General features: G+C 39.3%; 1 long non-coding RNA gene across 1 annotated transcript in view; it reads right to left on the reverse strand.

Annotated features, from left to right (window-relative positions):
- LOC117664769 (uncharacterized) overlaps positions 1 to 19,257 on the reverse strand; it is a 26,014-nt gene continuing 6,757 nt past the window's right edge. Inside the window, exons 3-4 of the long non-coding RNA XR_009622587.2 lie at positions 18,534 to 18,639; positions 1 to 1,815 (exon numbers count right to left, since the gene is read on the reverse strand). This is a non-coding gene — a long non-coding RNA (uncharacterized LOC117664769). The remainder of the gene's footprint in view (positions 1,816 to 18,533; positions 18,640 to 19,257) is intronic.

Genomic DNA, 19,257 nt, shown 5'->3' on the forward strand with positions numbered 1-19,257 from the left:
TTGCACTTTTTTAAAAAATATTTTTTATTAATATATTCTATGCACCAATACACAAATGAAATATACAATCCTGCCACCATGGTGTAATGTGAGTACATTGTCCATAAATATAAAGTCATTCCTTTATACATACATACTTGCCATCATATATATACATCATCATATATCTATTCTATCCCACCTTTTCTGGACCCAATCGTACCATAATTTCCAACTGTTATAAAATTCTGAATCTTTTTTACCATTGATCAATCTAGTTAATCTATCTGATTCCACACACTCATTAATTTTATATATTATTTTCAAATCCATCGGTAAGTATTGATTTTTCCACTCCTGCGTATACGCTAATCTTGCTGCAGTAATAATGTGAATCAACAAGAACCATATACCTGATTTAACATTCAAAGGTTTTGCCCCCAACAGGAAAATCTCGGGCCTTAATTCCAAATTGATCTGTGTAATTTCCAAAATCCATTGCCGTATTTTTTTCCAATATTTAACCGCCTGAGGGCAGGTTCACCATTGGTGAAAATAAGTTCCATTACTGTAACCGCATTTCCAACAGCAGGAAGATGTCCTGGGAAACATTTTAGCTAGTCTCACAGGGGGGAGATGCCACCGGTAGACCATTTTATATATGTTTTCTTTGTATGAAGAGGCCATGGTTAATTTCATATTTTTCAACCAAATCTGTTCCCATTGCTGGAAGTCAAGGGGATATCCAGAATTTCGCCCCCACGCTATCATACAATCCTTCACAACATCCTGTCCTATCTGCAGAGGCAATAAATATGTGTAACATTTAGATAGGAGTTGCACTTTTAATTCTCACTGGTATCCTGCATCAAGTTTTAGTTTGGCTTTCATATTAAGACAATTAATTAGCAGTTTGTTTTGGGGGACAAAAAACAGCAAAGAGCCCAGCAAATTTTATTGATAATTCAAGGCTATGTATTTTGCCGTAGACTTGAAAGTGGGGTTTCCTTCATGCAGCAACAAGGTATTCTGCATGAGTTCTTTCTGAAATGCTCCAGTTGTAAACTGAGTCCCCAAAGCATCACTACCAAAGTTTAGCCCAATAAGAATACCAATGGCATCACTGTGTGATGAAACAGTCTCCCATTGCAACATCTGGTAGCTGGTTAAACAGTGAAATTCAGGACTAGTGATCAGGGCTGCACATACACCATTTTCAATATCTGTACCAGTAGTCTTTACAATGTTGCACCAAGTTTTTAAGACTGTGTAATGTTTGCCAGTGGGGGAGGGAAAAAAATCCAGGGGCATTCCAAGGGGAGGGTGGATAAAGGAGGGATTTCAAGATACATACCATTTTCAGATCTGGTTTGTATGAATGTCACTTGAAAAAGATCCAGCTCAGATTAAGCACATTCTTCAGAGACCTCATGGATAAAGGTCATTTTGAATTAGAATGTGTCCTGCTTGTCACAGTGCTTCCTCTTCCATCAACATCCCCTCTTTGTATAGTACAGTTATTTCACAATGTTCTTTTTAACTTGGTGCATAACTCTTCCAGATTATAGCCATATCCAATCTTCTGCCATCCCTCAACAAAATGAGCTCATCCACATCTCTAACAATATTTCTGGCTGCAGAGTATATGTGCTGTTTAATAATGTTAAGCTTTACCTCAGAAAAGTCAATGGAACAATCTTTCTAAACTTGGCCAATATATGATGAGAGTTCCTCAGAAGCTTGCAAGATCTCCACTAGCTTGTGGTCTGTAGTAAGCAATGAAATTTGAGGACTTCCACGATCCTTGATTAAAACCGTGCTTCACATTTTTGCAGCCTAAAATAAAGTTTAACAACCATTTCCCCATGTTTAAAAAATGATTATTATTTTTGTTCTGGCCAGTTTTAATTTCCACAGGAAGTATATTGTTATAATGTTTGCTCACCACTTCTCATAGTTTATCATGATAAAAACACTATACAGGATATATAAATACACAGTAATAAGACATAGAAATCATAGTGCCTGCATAAACATATATAGATAGTCCTTGCTTAAAGACCATTTGAAGTTATGACTAATCTTTCTAGAGCTAGTTATCATCCATTTTTGAAGTTCTGGCAGCTGCATACACACCCCATGATGATGTGTTTACATTTAGGGCACATGGTAAGTGGCTCACATTTATGTTTGCAGCATCCTGCAGCCCTGTGACTATGATTTTCAGTGGGTTTTGTCAGTTTCTGTCTTTAATTCCAGTTTTCAGTAGTAAACACCGATTGGAGAAAGTGGACTCATTTAACAACTGCCACAGATGTTTATGATTTTTGCAAAAAAGTTTATATAATTAGGAGTGGTCATGTGGTGACTTGCTTAACAACTGCCACAATTTATGACTGTAATTCTGGGCTCAATAACAGTCGTAAGTCGAGGACTACCTGTAACATGTTGAAGCCTTCAGTAATGTCTGCTGCAAATAGGAATATTTTGAAACAGCTACAAGAACAGACCTAAAGTAAGTAAGTACGATGTAAGTAAGAATTTTGATCATGTGATTATGAGGATGCTGCAACAGTCATTAAATGTGAAAAACTGCCAGAAGTCACTTTTTTCAGTGCTGTGCTGTTGTAACTTCAAATTGTCACTAAATGAACTGTTGTAAATTGAGGATTATCTGTATTAGTAAAGTTGTTCACTAGCTAGAATGGCAACTATATAATTGCATAATAAATCTGTAGTTATAACCCCAGCTCCTTCTGGAACCCATCTGGGTCCATTAGTTGATGGGGGTGAACCAATCTGCCTCCCTGTGGGGGCGGGTACAGCTCTTGAGAAACTCATTGTTACCAGACTGTGATCCAACCATGGCAAGGAGACCAAGGATAGGTCCACCAATTCCAGATCACATAGGCACTGCTTTGACAAGAACACCAAATCCACTGGATGACCTGGGACAGGCCCATGGAAGTCATGGTTTCCATGAAATCTCGGGCTACCTCTGACCCTGACCCCAGGGATGGCAGGTTGAAATCCTCCAGAACTATAAGCCTGGGGAATTCCAGACCTGCATTCTTTCCAGAGCCCCAACATTTTTTTATAATATGGTGACCAAAACTAGATGCAGTATTCTAAACTAATCACTCCAAATTAAATGAAAATACCTTACAGAGGGAAAGAAAAGAGCTTATGAAAAAATACAAGGGTGAAAGAGTATTTTAAGGATCTGCTTCTTTTTATTTCTATTCTTTACTCTCTTAAAAGTAGACTGAGGATCCATACCCTCTTTACTTCCAGTAATTTAAGAAGGCTAACGAGAAGGAAGAATGTGTCATTCAATTGCTGCCGTTTTAACTATTGCAGGTCCCGGAGCTACAGAAAATTTCCCTCCCTCCATTCCCTTCACACAAAAGAGTCAATTTCACCCATGCTTGTTTTGCCTGGGTTACTGAAAGGAAGCCATGAAGCTGGCAAATCAGCATTCTCTTTCAGGATTTGCAGCAGGTCATGAGCAATGAATTCTAGTAAGGCACAAATTCTCCATGGCCACAAATACAGAATAAATATAAAGCAGGAGCTAAAAGGAACTTGTCTCAGTTCTCCAACAATCAACTAAAAATAAAATAAAATAAAAAGACAAAAAAAGTTGTCATAAAAGATAGAGTAGGAATACAAATTAAAATAAGCAAGAAAATGGCAAGAAAATGCCGGTCTGCTCTAGAAGAGTTATAATCATCAGGACCTGATGGATTACATCCCAGAGTTCTGAAGGAACTGGCAGACATGATCTATGAACCACCAAATCATATTTTTCAAAGATGTTGGAGTACCCGGTAACTACCTGCGAACTGGAAAAGAGCTGATGTGGTTCCCACCTTCAAAAAAAAAAAAGGGGTGGGTGGGTGGGTGGGAGAAACACATCAAAAAAACTATAGATCATTCAGCCTGACATCAATACCTGGGCAGATCCTGGAAAAGATGATCAAGCAACAGATCTGCGCATATAATCTGTAGATGTATATATAGTCTCATATATAAAGTGTGAAATGTGTGCACAATTCTGATTATCATATTTCTAAAGAGCTATTGGAGAGCTGGGAATTGACAAGCAGCCAATTCAGCAGTCAAATGAATGGAGCAATAGGTTTTTTTTTTAGTGGCAATTTAGTGGTTTGCTAGTACCTTCCTCTAGATTTTTCTTTTTACATTTCCTAGTTTAACCTATAATCTTAGTGTTCTTTAGATGAATCTCAATCCTGTTTAGTTTTGGGGCACAAAGCTGGCTAAATGCTGCCACCTGCTGAGACCCTAGTTTTTGGCACAATATAACAATCCTTCTTCCCCATCTGTAACACACATTGCTGCCCCCAGAAAACCTTTTTCTGATTTTCATTTCAGTTTCTGGCTCTCCCCATTCCACCACATTTGCACTGTGTACTTCTCAATTGCAATCATCTCTTGACTGAACCACTGCAGCTAGCAATCTATTATGCCACTTCTATGCATAAATACCAGAAGTGGGAGGGATTGGGCAGTCCACTGAAACTGCAGGAGCAATTTTGATGAAGGATCATAATGATTTTCTGGGAGGGGGGTATATCCCAAAAGTCAAATCAAATATTTCATAAATATAAGTGACTGAGACTGTCTCTCTGTCATGCTTAATGATGTTCAAATTAACCAAGCCTTAGATACAAGTATCGGTAATAACTTTTTTTTCTCTTTTTCTTCTCTCTACTGCCATTTTCCCTTGCGATAATTTTGAACAATTCTCTAGTACTATCTGCCACTCCACAGTCAGGCACACTACAAGATGACAGAATAAATTGGAAAGAAAACACATATGGCCATAGTGATATATGCAGACCTGCACAATTACTCAATCCTAAAGTAGGTCATGAATATACAGTATTCAGGTTTACAACCAGGACAAATGTATAGGCCAGTTAAAACTATAATGCTGAAAAGGGCTCTCTGGAAGAACTAAAGAAGCAAGATGCTTCAATGGAGGAATTATACATAATTTTTCCCTATTGTGCATTCAGGATTAAGCCTTTGCTGAAATAGAATTCAATAGATTGGTGTACATATTGTGCTAAACTGGAACCAAGCAAATTATGTTATGGTTCAGAGTAGTACAGGTAGTTCCCCGACTTACAGTACTTCATTTAGTGACTGTTCAAAGTTGCAATGGCACAGAAAAAAAGTGACCTATGACCATTTTTCACACTTATGACCGTTGCTTCATTCCCATGGTCACGTGATCAAATTTCAGATACTTGGCAACTTATGTGGGTCTTCTGACAAGCAAATGGGGAGGATTCATTTAATAACTGTGTTATTATCCTAACAACTGCAGTGATTCACTTAACGATTGTGGCAAGGAATGTTGTAAAAATGGGACAAATCTCACTTAACTGTCTCGCTTAGCAACATAAATTTTGGGCTCAATTGTGATTGTAAGTTGGATATATAAGTATGTGGATCTGCCACTTTGTAACCATGTTTTATGATAGCCTAGTACAATATGTAATACCTACAATATGTACAATATGTAAATCTAACCAGCTACCATTTAGTCAACCAATCGTATCTAAATAGATCATACTTTAACATGATGTTGGATATTACTAAGGACAGACTTTGATGCAGATTTGCTTAGAGTTAACACTTCTGTTGAACTTTCTCATTCCTTTAGGCTGCATTATTTGTAGATTCTCTATCATCCTTTCATTCTGGTGAAAATAAGACCATAATACATAATGGTACATACTTGCCACTGGAAATGCCTGGGTTTGCAAATAGTTTATTTTATTATTTATTTATTTTATTAAATTTATTGTCACCCATCTTAAAACAAGGTAAATCTGGGGCTACGTAGCAGTATGTCGTAATCATTTATTTATTTATTGGTTCGATTTATATGCCGCCCTTCTCCGGAGACTCAGGGCGGTTTATAATGCGTTAAGCAATAGCCTTCATACTTTTGTATATACCTGTTTAGTAGGGCTTTCAGCCCCCCCCCGCCCCAAGCTGTGTTCTTTTTTTATACAAAGTCAGTTTATTGCCCCCACAATCCGGATCCCCATTTTACCTACCTTGGAAGGATGGAAGGCTGAGTCAACCTTGTGCCTGGTGAGATTTGAACTCGCAGTAATTGCAGGCAGCTGGCAGCTAAGTGCTACTTAACAGCACTTTAGTCCGCTGCTCCACCAAGGCTCTTGTTGAATAAATGATAATAGATTGGTTACGTTTTGCAGTATAATAAGACAAACATACATACTACATATATAAAAAGGGTCCAGCCACTGCCCTTCCCAATATTTTTTGACTTTTCCAAAGATTTTATAAACAAACTATTATTAGTGATAACTGGAGACACTTTGTATATGCTCACTCATACTCATTAACGGAAATCCTTGTGGTTTAAAAATGAGTTGTACAATATTACATAATCTGGAGCTAAGTACTCATTGGAATACAGGTTGAAGGGAGCTGACCATGTTTTGCTAGATGAGACCAAAGGTTTTGTCTTGTCTTGCAATTGATCTCCAACAGTTGATAGCATTCACAGCACTAAATCATAGTTCAATTAAATAGTTCTATAATATTAGCCACAAATGATTAGTATCATAGATCAAATTAAACAGTAACCATGGTTTATAAAGCATTATAGCAAAGCTCATTCTTCCTATTAAGTGAACTACATTACAAATGTCTGTGCTGTATGTTTCCATGTATCGGCATAATTTGAATGTCTCTGGAAATCTCAAAAGGATAACAAAAATGCATCAACCTTCACTTGTTTTTCATTCCCTGTACTGTATCTACTTCTCAAAATCATTTTGCCCCTTAACATGAAGACCCCATTAAGGAAGAAATAGACTCCAATTCTCAAAAACCAGTGCTAACATTGTCATTGGTTAGGGCTGAAAAATATTTGTGGCCTATTTTGCAAGATTAATTGGGTTAGATTTGACGGGATAGACTGAAATCTATAATATCCTTCACTAGCATATTACGTCCTGTTAAAAAAAATCAAAATAATTTATATTTGCTTCACCTTTCTCACATATTTGTGAGATCTAGCAGTAATTAAACAAGAGATTTTAAGGAAAATATTTATCAATCCAAACCTTTCCAGCTTGAAAGCAGGGTGCACACGTTTTAGAGCAAACAAATAAAGCGAGCCAGTAATTTTGGCAGAAAGTTTAAAAAAGAGAGAGAGAAAAAAAGAAAGCAGACATCATAACCTAGCAGTGCTTGTTAGACATTAATCAAGCAAGCTCTGTTTATTTTTTTGATAAGAAGGGCATCCCCTTTCCCCTTTGCCTTCCTGACTTAAAAATTTCTCAGAAACTGAGATGTCAAGAAAAGCCTTTTAAAGGCACACCAGAAGGATTTTCTTTCATCTGCTTGTCTCAAGGGCCCTGCCCTTACTTCCCAGTCCACAGCATGAACTGAGAGTCTTTCTTTGTTCTACCAATAGCGCTTCATAATTTCTTCTTTCTTAGTTCCTCCTTTTTCCTTTATTGGGAGATGGAGGTAGGGGCATTATTCTAAATTTCTTCCATGCTCACCAGTGGTGGATTTCAAATTTTTTTAATACCGGTTCTGTGGGTATGGCTTGGTGGGAGTGGCTTGGTGGATGTGGCAGGGGAAGGATACTGTAAAATCTTCATTTCTTCCCAATCAGCTGGGACTTGGGAGGCAGAGAATAGATGGGGGCGGGACCAGTCAGAATTTTTACTACTGGTTCTCCGAACTACTCAAAATTTCCGCTACCGGTTCTGCTGAAACCCACCTCTGATGCTCACACTCTGGGGATATCAAACTCACAGTGTAAGTTCACAACTCATTTAAATGATCACCTTGCAAATGCAGAGGTCAATAGCAATGGACAAAAGGCAGAGGTACAGATAAACTGGCAGCCGGAACTCAGCTGCAAGAAAGTACACATAATACAGTTTGCTGGCCCATTGCTTCTACATATAATTTCTGTTCTAAAAAACCTTTTGCTGGATACTCCTATTTTGTAGCTGAGAATACTGTTGAGAATTAAAGAGGTTTTTGATGCCATTGATCATGCTAACATTCAATCCCTGCATATGGGGATTAATCATAGATAGTACTATATTGTGATGGTTCTCCCTTTTCAGTGATCAGATGGATTTGCTGCTGGCAGAGGGATAGAGATCAAGCCAGAGACTCTTGACATGAGGAGTGCTTCAGGGCTTGACCCACTCACCCTTCCTATTTAACAATTATGTGAGACTTGGGTGACATCCTCCATTAATTTGAGGTCAGATACCAGTATTATGCTGATGATCTCCTGTGGTACATCTCAACCCTGAGTGACTAAAAGATGCTGTCCAGGTGTTGTATTGGTATCTGGAATCTGTGCAAGACGGGATGGGGGGAGGAACAGGCTCAAACTCAACCTTGACATGACAAAGTGGTTATAAGTATTTGAACCACCTGGATTTGAATATATTCCACCTTTAGACCTGAATGTACCTCTCTCTCTGGGACTATTTTGCAATTTGGAGGATCTTCCTGCACTTAACAGTTCCTGCTCAAAGAGTAGGTAGCAGTTGTGACCAGGAATACCTTTGCCTAAATTCATATAGTATGCCTGTTTTACTCATATCTGAACCATATGATAATCAGTCATTCTATTTTATCCTCATATATGGACTATTATAATGTACTCTTTATGTGTTTATCCTTGAAATCAACTTGGAATCTATATTTGATCCCTTCACTCCCCATCCAATATAGATTGGATGGGGAGTGAAGGGCATACCATGCTATTGCTTCGTGAGGTACAATGGTTACCGATCACCTTCTGGGTGCAATCATATATGACTGTGCGCAGGGCATCCCGATCAAGAAAGGGCATATCAGGTGAACCTGACAAAGGTCCCCCTGGCCACAGCCGTCAGATGTTCCTCCAAGGACAGCTGTGTATCCAGAAGGACACCCAGATTGCAGGCTCTCTCCGAGGGGGCTCCTCTCGCCTGGACTACTGCAACGCTCTCTACATGGGGCTCCCCTTGAGGGGCACCTGGAGGCTCCAACTGGTCCAGAATGTGGCCGCGCGGGTAGTTACGGGAGCTGCATGGTGCTCCCATACAACATCTCTCCTGGGTGAGCTGCACTGGCTTCCAGTGCACCCACCCTCTGGAATCAGCTGCTCCCAGAGATAAGGAGAATCCAAGACCTCGGTGCCTTCCGCCGTGCCCTTAAAACCTTCTTTTTTCAGCAAGTCGGGCTGGCTTAACTTTTTTTAAATGTTTTAAATTGGTTTGTTATTGTTTTTAAATTACGGGGCCAAATTTATATATATCCTTTTAATACTATTTTAATGTTTGTAATTTATGTTTTTTATTTGGCTGTAAACCACCCTGAGTCCTCAGGGAGAAGGGCGGTATATAAATTGGATATAAAATAAAAAAATAAAATAAAAAAAAGTCTGAACAAGAATGCTTAGAATTTAGCCTTAAACAGAACAGATCTTCTATGCTAGGATTAATTCCTACTATTAAGGAAAAATTAAGCAGCTTCAGCTCCCATGATTCCTAGCTAAGAAGAACATATTTGAAGGGTAATATGTTGTGGAAGTAAAGGTGTCACGAAGGACATCTGGCCAGTAACTGCTTGAGCTCCATTCAGTCGCCCCAAATCCACCTTGATGCAAGGGATTACAGGGCTGGTAAAAGAAACAAACAAACAAAAAAAAGTTGTGGAAGTATGATAAACCTTCACCAAGAGCCTTATTAATTAAAATACCACACAAATGTGAAGGAACCAAATCCATGTAGGTAGAGAAGATGTAATTTAAAACAATTATTTAATGATTGAACAATCAGTTAAATTAGTTTGAATTTTATATTCATTCTGATCTACATGCTTCTGTAATTCTGGATTGTAATTCTGGACTATTGTAACGCTCTCTACATGGGGCTCCCCTTGAGGAGCACCCGGAGGCTCCAACTGGCACAGAGTGCAGCCGCGCGGGTGGTTATGGGAGCAACATGGCGCTCCCGTGTGACACCTCTCCTGCGCGAGCTGCACTGGCTCCCGGTGGTCTTCCAGGTGCGCTTCAAGGTTTTGGTTACCACCTTTAGAGCGCTCCATGGCTTAGGACCTGGCTACTTACGGGACCGCCTACTACCACCAACAGCCTCCCACCGGCCGGTACGCTCTCATAGAGAGGGGTTCCTCCAGGTGCCGTCAGCCAAACAATGTTGACTGGCGGCCCCTAGGGGGAGGGCCTTCTCTGTGGGGGCACCTACTATCTGGAACGAGCTCCCCCCGGAGATACGGAGGATCCCGGATCTGCGCACTTTCCGCCGTGCTTTGAAGACACTCCTATTCCAGCAGGCCAGCCTGGCCTAATTTTTTCCCCTTCTTTTAAATTTTTAAACTCAAATTTTAATTTGTTTTAAATTATTGGGAGTTTTAAATTGTCTCGGGCAAAAATTATTTAATTAGGTTTTAATCATGTTTTAACTTTTGTATTTATGTGTTTTATTTTGTGCCTGTTCACCGCCCTGAGTCCTTCGGGAGTAGGGCGGTATACAAATTTAATAAAATGAAAAATGAAATGAAAAAAAAAATTGCCAGGAGCTAATGCTTAAGTGGCCTAGCACACTGCAGCTTGATTAACATATCCAGTTTTGCTTCTGCAGTTGCGTTGCTTCTCTATAACAAATGTGGAGTAGAGAGATTCTGCTCAATCTTCATAGTCCTACCACATAAATTGTGATTTTTCAAATGCAGTGTTTTTCAACCTCTGCAATGTTAAATATGTGGATTTTAACTCCCAGAATTCCCCAGCCAGCCTCATAAATTTACTGAAAGTGAGAAATACTGCACTAGAAGTATGAGCTGTAATTTCTTATTTTACACTTAGCCAAGAATTCTGACCTGAATTCCCAGTTTTGTTACAATATTGTTTACATGCAATGAGGTAACAGTGTTATTTTCAATGGTGCATGAATAGTATAATTTATTGACACATGTGGTGTCTGGGTTTGGGACACTAATAGCCACTGGAAGGAGCAGAAAATGATGTGAAGAACATTTGTTATGGGAAAAAAGGACAGAAAGCAGTATGTTGCAGATGTTTTTTGAGACCTGGATCAGAAAAGTGGTTAGACAAAATGGTGAGATAACTTTTTGTTAGAGTGGACTGCAATTTGTGACAGAAATGGATGGCAAAAGCATCCATTCAAGTTCCCAGCTTCTTATCCTTTCTAGAAACTGAAATACAGTATATACAGAATGTCAGCCACTTACTTGTTTTGAAAGAAAGGCCTACATATTTCTGTCTTTCTGTGCTTCTCACACATTAATACTGGCATGAGAAGAAAACTTTGCACCAGAATTACAATCATATGTTCCACTGCACGCCACCCGTGGCCTAGAATATTTATTGCAGATGCCCATATTCAGGGCCGGATTTAGATGAAAAGAGGCCTTAAGCTATTCCACTTATGAGGCTCTTTCACCTATAGTGAAAGTGTAATTTTAATTTTGCTAACAATTTGAATGTAGGCCCCTCTTGATCTTGAGGCCCTAGGCTGAAGCCTAGTTAGCCTATAGGAAAATCCGGCCCTGCCCATATTTCAGATAGGGGTTACATTAATTAGAACTCACTACTGGAATACATTTTTAAAAGCAATGCTCAGTCTTAATAGAATAACAGGGTAACTAAGTTGAAAGGAAACTTTGAGGTCTTTTAGTCCAACCCCCTGCTCAAGCAGGAGACTTTATACCATTTCAGACAAACGGCTGTCCAGTCTCTTCTTAAAAAGCTCCAGTAATGGAATACCCACAACTTTTGAAGGCAAGCTTTTCCACTGGTTAATTGTTCTAACTGTTAGGAAATTTTCCTTTATTTCTGGATTGGATCTCTCCTTGATTACCGTAGTTTCCATCCATTGCTTCTTATCCTGCCTTCAAGGGCTTTGGAGAAGTGCTTCTTTGTAACAGTCGCTTAGATATTGGGAAACTTGCTATCATATCACCCCAGTCCTTTTTTTCATTAGACATAGTCAATCCTGCAATCATTCTTCATATATTTTAGCTTCCAGTTCCCTAATCATTTTTGTTGCTCCCGAGACATCTTTGTCTTGGGAAAGAGAGACATGGAAGATAAAATTAACATACATTGAGCAACTGTAACTAACTTGTATATGTACATCTGGAGGGGTAAATAAAGGCTTTAAAGGAAGGAAGCAAAATTTCCAGTAGGGTTCAGCCGAAGAACTATATTTCTAGGTTTGAAATAAAGTAATGAATATTAGACACATCTCCTGTCTGTGGTAGGACTCCATGGCTGATTCCCAAATTTTATTATGCAGTCAGGAATCCAGATCCTGGAAAAGACTTAGACCAAGACCTCAATAATTTATTCAAAGTAATTCTGGGACTACACTGAAGCATTGTGAGTCAGCAGCCTGGGAAAACATATGCTTGAACTTTTGTCCAATATTTACTTCTACTTTTTCATAGACATGTCATCCATGTCTATGAGCATTCTGAGTTAGAGTGAATGGAGCAGTGTGCCTTCTCATGGGACACAGGATGTATGTCGATAAAGAAAATATGGTGTTTTTACAAGCTATTTGCTCCAATACTACAAAGAAGGCACATTCTTGCATATGCTCATCCCACTTGAAGTATAAATAATTAGGAGGATGCTCAGAGCAGTACATATTAAAGTAGATATTTAAAAGTTGAGTTCTTTGGGCTTTTACCATGATGAGGCTACTATTAGGCAGTATTCCAAAATAAAGTCAATCAATCAATCTTTATTTATTGATTAGTCCTTGGGCCATATCAAAGTGCAGCACTCCAGAAACAATTATTACAAAAGTTTGGTAGAAACAATTTAAAATGAAATTAGAATAGGAATAAAACACGATTTAAAATGAAATTAGAGTAAAATACGATCTAGAATGAAATTAGAATAGAATACAATGATTTGAAATACGAATTAAATGTGTTTAAAATTATATTACAATGTCACCCCTGCATCTACCCAATCAGTCTTAAAACTACTATTAGAATTACATTATTAAATCAAGTGATCTTTCCTGCAATCTACCACCTTCTGCTGCAACAACTTTGTCCTTTTTTTCCATCAAATTTACAGCAAATTTAGCAATCCATTTCACCAGCTGCAAGTTTCAGCCTAACAAACAATGTTGCAAGAAGCGCTCTTTAGACTTAAGGGTGCTGGCGTAAAAGATCCTGCCCAGCAAAAATACAGTCATTCCATGCCACTTTGACAGCACATGCTAGCATGTGATTCATTACCTATTCAAAATCTGCTGAAAATTGGATTGTACAATACTGTATCTTAAATACAACTTTTTCTAGTCGTCATCACACAATAAGCCAAATAATAGATATACCATCTTGTTATTAATTTTTATGGACCTCCTTTTGCAGCTAAGTATCTTTTTCCTATTTCTTCTGGCCTATTCAAATCCTTGTAGATTCCCAAGATTACATCAACACTAAGAGGGGGAAAAAGACCAATATAAAACTCAAAGGAAAATGAGTCAATAGATAAAAAGAGAAATAGAAAGCGTAGTGTGGTCTGGACACAACAGGTTTTCTAGAGATTTCCAAGAATTCAATTTTTAAAAAAGCATTTCACACATCAAGTGCAAATCCCTTCTCTTGATATAGGCAAAGGGATTAAAGAGGGCTAAAGAGGGCTATGGACTAGCTATTGGAAGAGCCTTGGTGGCGCAGCAGACTAAAGCACTGTTAAGTAACACCAGCTGCCTGCAATTACTGCAAGTTCAAATCTCACCAGGCTCAAGGTTGACTCAGCCTTCCATCCTTTTGAGGTAGATAAAATGAGGACCTGGTTTGTGGGGGCAATAAGCTGATTTTGTATATAAAAAAAAGAACACCGCTTGGGGGGGACGAAAGCCCTGCTAAGCAGGTATATACAAAAGTATGAAGACTATTGCTTAACGCATTGTAAGCCGCCCTGAGTCTCTGGAAAAGGGCGGCATATAAATCGAACCAATAAATAAACAAATAAATTGGGGGGAGCAAAAAGTACAGGTTCCCCTATCCTTCTTCTTTACTTCCACTTTCCCACCTCCTTCTGCATATCACAGAAGACCCTTTGTTATTACTTGCTATATGCTTACCATAAATTGGAGTAGCAATTTTATTCATGGTTTTAAATCAATTAAGCATTGCATAGCATTGCCTCCATTTCAAGGAAGCAGACTAATGACATTGAGGCAAAAGGTCAGAACTCCCAAAGAAACTTCCTTATTGGTCATTAGGTCCTCTTTGGTTGGAACTCATCTGTGCAAGTGATCTGTTACTGATATTATTTCATAATGCTAAACTAGTGTTTTCCTGGGATATCACTACATTTGTTTGTTTAAAGATGCGTCTAGCAATTTTCTGGAAGAGCACTCTCTCTCTATATATATAAAAGACCTGGTAAACATGCACATATGCAAGAAGGAGTGATGAAGTATGATGGTGGTCGTGGCGAGGTGGTCATGTGACTGGGTTGGCGCAGCTAGGTGGTCATGTGACCACGTGGGCGTGGCCAACTCAATCAACATTATTTCTTTGCCCTAATGACAGTTTTAAGCATAAAAAAAGATATACCAAAAGATAGTTTATTATTAATTTATTATAAAAGAGGTACACAAAATTAGATTGTTACAAGAATTTTAAAATATTAATGAAAAACTATTAAATACTTAACAAAAAACAATAAAACTTATCTAAGGTATTGCCATATCGCAGTTTTATTGGCTGCCCCTTTTTTCACTTTTATGCGAGCATCATCAGCACTGTGATTTGCTCTCAACCATTTCTTAACTACAGGAATAGGGTCCCATTCCTGTAGGGGTAGGCCAATTAAATTAATGGTTATTAAGTCAGTTATATTAGAAACGGTTAAGCGACTTCTGCTCTCTGAACATATGATGTTTATTTGTGAAAAACCCTTTTCCGCTTCTGCTGAATTTACAGCAATTGTTCTGACAGTAGCTTTTGCTTTTTTAATACTGTCAGGAATTGCATATTTCTCCAAATCTTTCAAAACATTTTCTATAAAATCCCTATAATCGGTGATATTAATTTTGTAATTAAAAATGTCACTAATGCATCCAATTCTTTTTCAGCTGCTTTCCATGGAACTAATACTTCTTCAATATTCCAGTAATCTGGCTCCAAAAAATTTAGAAATTGTAATTTATTCGTGTCTAGAGACTGGTTGCCTGTTTTTAAATGTTCACAATCCATTAGTCTTTTCTTTAAATTGGTTATGATGCTTTCTAAAAGTCTTTCCTGAGGAAGGCTAACAAATTTTCTACAAATTTTATCTTTGAAGGTTTCTGAAGTAATGAATCCATCAACTTTTTGTTCATATGCACCCTTTTACTTTCTAAGCATTTCAAATGATTTAATTGATCTTATCACCATTTTTTCAACCTTTATGATGTCTTAGTTCTTGCTTGCAGTCCATTTGAAAGAAATTTCTTCTAGAATATCGATTATCAATGCCAAATCAGTCATAAAATATATATTTTCAAGATGGGCAGCCATACCGAAGTATTTTTGATTTGAATGAAAATAGTGATGTAGCACTGGATAAGCACGCCACACAGCTAGGGTTGATCTTAAACTACAGGCAGCCCATCTTGGTCCAAAAAACTCTACCAATCTTTATGATGTCAATTTCAAGTTCTTCGGATATTTTGTTAAATTCAATTTGGTTCTTATTGGATTGATGAAAAATAGCATATATCTTATCAATAAATATTTTAAAATTATTTACTTGCTTTATTTCCTTTATGGAGTCATCTAAAACAAGTTGGAGACAATGGTTTAAAAGCAGTACCACATTATGATGTTTGGAAACTCTTTTGCTATTCTAGTGCTCACTCCAGATTTTCTCTCAAGCATAACCCTGGCACCATCAGAGTAAAATGCTGTTAAATGTTCTTATCGGTAGTTCTTAGTAAAGCCAACATTTTTAAAACTTTCCATAACTGAAGAACATATTGTCTGTACATCTTGTTTTTCCAATTCAACTAGCTCAAGGAAAATTGTTGGTGAGTTAACTGAATCCTCAACTTTTAAGTAAAGTATAAGAACTTGTTTGCAAGATATTGTTGAGGCTTCATCAATAATCAAACATATTTTCAGATTTTTTTCAATAATTTTAGTAAATAATTGTTTCCTAATGTCTTTTGCAATGAAATCAACTATTTTCACTGCAGTTTTACGTGAATGCAATCCTATTCCCAGATCTACTCCATTTTTAATTTGTGATTCTATCTTACCTTCTACATCAGAAAATGGTTTTGATCTTTGGGCCAGGTTGTAAACTATATTGAATACTCAACAAGTACTACCTAAATACTATTCTGTCATCTTGTCCAGTCCTTTACTAATTGCATCCTCCTCACACTGCTTCAACTTCTCTGTGCAGAAGATGTGAGCTTTGGATAAAAAGTGCTCTTTCATCTTTTTCCTACAAGAGGCTGTTGCACCTCTTTACTTTTCCCAGAAGCCTCTATTTCAAAATGTTTCCACTCCTTAGCTATGTGAACACTTTTTCCTGCTGCTCTAATGTCAATTTTTTTGCAATACTTGCAGACTAATTTTTTTGGGGGGAAACTGCCAGTCCGTCATATTTCTCCCTAAAGTTGATGTATTGCTGCAATGTCCAGCAGTCAGGGAGATTATTTGCAATGTCCGAATTATCGGAAGTACTTGCTGTGCTCGGGCTGCTTTCTCCAAGTTGGAGTGTTGTGACTTTTTTGGATCTTCCAACCTTCATGGTCCCTTCCAACTCTGGGTCTACTGCTGGGCTCATTCCTTGGGTCTTCTAGTCCAGCCCCCTGCTCAAGCAGGAGACCCTTACCGAATAAAGAGTTGGAAGGAACTCAGAGGTCTTGTAGTCCAACTTCCTGTTCAAGCAGGAAACCCTATACCATTTCAGACAAATGGCTGTCCAGTCTCTTCTTGAAACCCTCCAGTGATGGAGCACTTTCCACTGATTACAGATACTTCTCGACTTATGATCTCATTGGATTACTGTTTGATACCTCAGAATTATTAACTCTGGCGGCCCTGAAGGAGTAGGATGCAGTTAGCAGAAACAGGAGCAAAGAGGGCAAATTCTTGTCATGGCCAACAATGAAATTCCTTTTTTAAAATGTTATTAGTTGTAAGAACGATGTCAGAAATATTATTGCCATCAGGGGCAAAAACCCACACAAAATAATTGGTATTTTTCTGAACAGATTGCTATTTCCTGCTGTCCACCAGTACCAAGCCAGGTCAGTCACCGGTGGATGTGTAAAAATAAGACAAATAACTTCCTGATCAAAACCCCCCACCCCCTTGTCAAACGCCTGCTGGGATGGTCACAAATGGCAATCTCATGACCCCAGGACAGTGCAACAGTCATAAATACATGCCAATTGCCAAACAGCCAAATTTTGATCATGTGAGCGTGAGGATGCTGCAATGGGCATAAGTGCAAGGACCGATCGTAAATGTGAGGACTGGTCATAAGTGTGTAGGGGAACTCAGCTAGTACTCGACTCACGACCACAACTGAGCCCAAAATTTCTGTCACTTAAGTGAGACATTCGTTCAAAGTTAGTTTTGCCCCCGTTTTACGACCTATCTTGTCACCGTGGGGAAATGAAGCACCGCAGTTGTGAAATGAGTGATATCGTTATTAAGAATGCTGCGATAGTCATAAATGTGAGGACCGGTCATGAGTGCAAGGACTGGTCATAATTCACTTTTTTCAGCCCTCTGAAGAGTCCCTATATACGGGGAAATAAAACTCAGCTATTCCTCAACTCACGACCACAACTGAGCCCAACATTTCAGTTGCTTAAGTGAGACATTTGTTCAAAGTGATTTTTGCCCCCGTTTTACAAGCTACCTTGTCACTGTGGTGAAGTGAAGCACCGCAGTTGTGAAATGAGTGACACAGTTGTTAAGAATGCTGTGATGGTAATAAATGTGAGAACCGGTCGTAAGTTTCAGGACCAGTCATAAGTCACTTTTTTCCAGCACTTCAAATAGTCCTTATGTGTAGTAGGGTTGGGCCAAGCTGGATGTTCTGAAACACCCCAAAACAACAGTCAAACTTGGGAAGAGAAAAAATATCTGGATTTCAGCTATTTTAAAATAATCCAGGAAGCTTTTCTTCCCTGGACCAATTTTTACCTGTCAAGTGGACTCTGTCTGAAGTGGGGGGTCATGGGAGTGGGGGATGGGAGAGGCCTAGCTGTCCTGACACCAGGTCAGCCTGTATAGGCTCCAATTTCCTCCCCTTTTCTTATTTTAACAGATTAACAAATGGACCTTGTGGGTCATCTAGTCCAACCCTGCCCTGCCCAAGCAGGAGACCTTACACCATTTCGGTACCCAACTGTACACTATGTAAATAATGAACTTTTAAATTAATTTAATTTTTTTTAAATTTATTTTTTTTAATTATTTAATAATTAAAAAAAAGAGCAACTTACCCAAGGCAGGCAGGTCACATGGGAGGCAGGCAGATTCAGGGAGGCTTGTAAGCAGATCAGACTGACAGTGTTGGCCTGGGCCGTGTAAAGCAAGGCAGCAGGTAAGCTGGAGGCAATTTTTAAGAAATAATATTATTTCGCTTCCACGGGGACAGCCGGGAAGGCCACGGGGAAGGGAGTAGGGAAGGCAGGCAGACAAGGCCAGGGACGGCAGGTAGGCTGGCCCACTTGAGTTGACCGACTGGGGCTTGTGGTGGCGGCAGCACCTGCTGGTCCCGGGTCAACTTGACTGGGGCTTTTGGCAATGGCAGCACCTGCCAACCCTGGGCTGACTCAACCGTGGCTTGCAGCAGAACCTGCTGGTCCCAGGTTGACTCGACCAGGGCTTGTAGCAGTGGCAGAGCTAGCGGTGGCCGGCGGAGCTAGCCAAGCAAGGCCGGGGATGTGGGTGGGGCAGATTGGTAGCTAGGCCATGTGCCACGTGCGATGGAGATGCAGCGGTGGAGTTAGCAGCGGCCAGTGGAGCTAGCCAGGCAAGGCCAGGGATGTGAGGGGCAGATTGGTAGCTAGGCCGTGTGCCACGTATGAGATGTGGCAGCAGCAGCAGAGCTAGCGGCGGCTGGCGGAGCTAGCCAGGCAAGGCCAGGGACTTGGAGGGGGGGAGATTGGTAGCTAGGCCACATGCCACATGCAATGGAAATGCGGCAGTGGTGGAGCTAGCCAA

The sequence above is a fragment of the Pantherophis guttatus genome, chromosome 4 (assembly GCF_059756535.1).
Source record: "Pantherophis guttatus breed Tessera chromosome 4, ASM5975653v1, whole genome shotgun sequence".
In the NCBI taxonomy this organism is placed as follows: Eukaryota; Metazoa; Chordata; class Lepidosauria; order Squamata; family Colubridae; genus Pantherophis; species Pantherophis guttatus.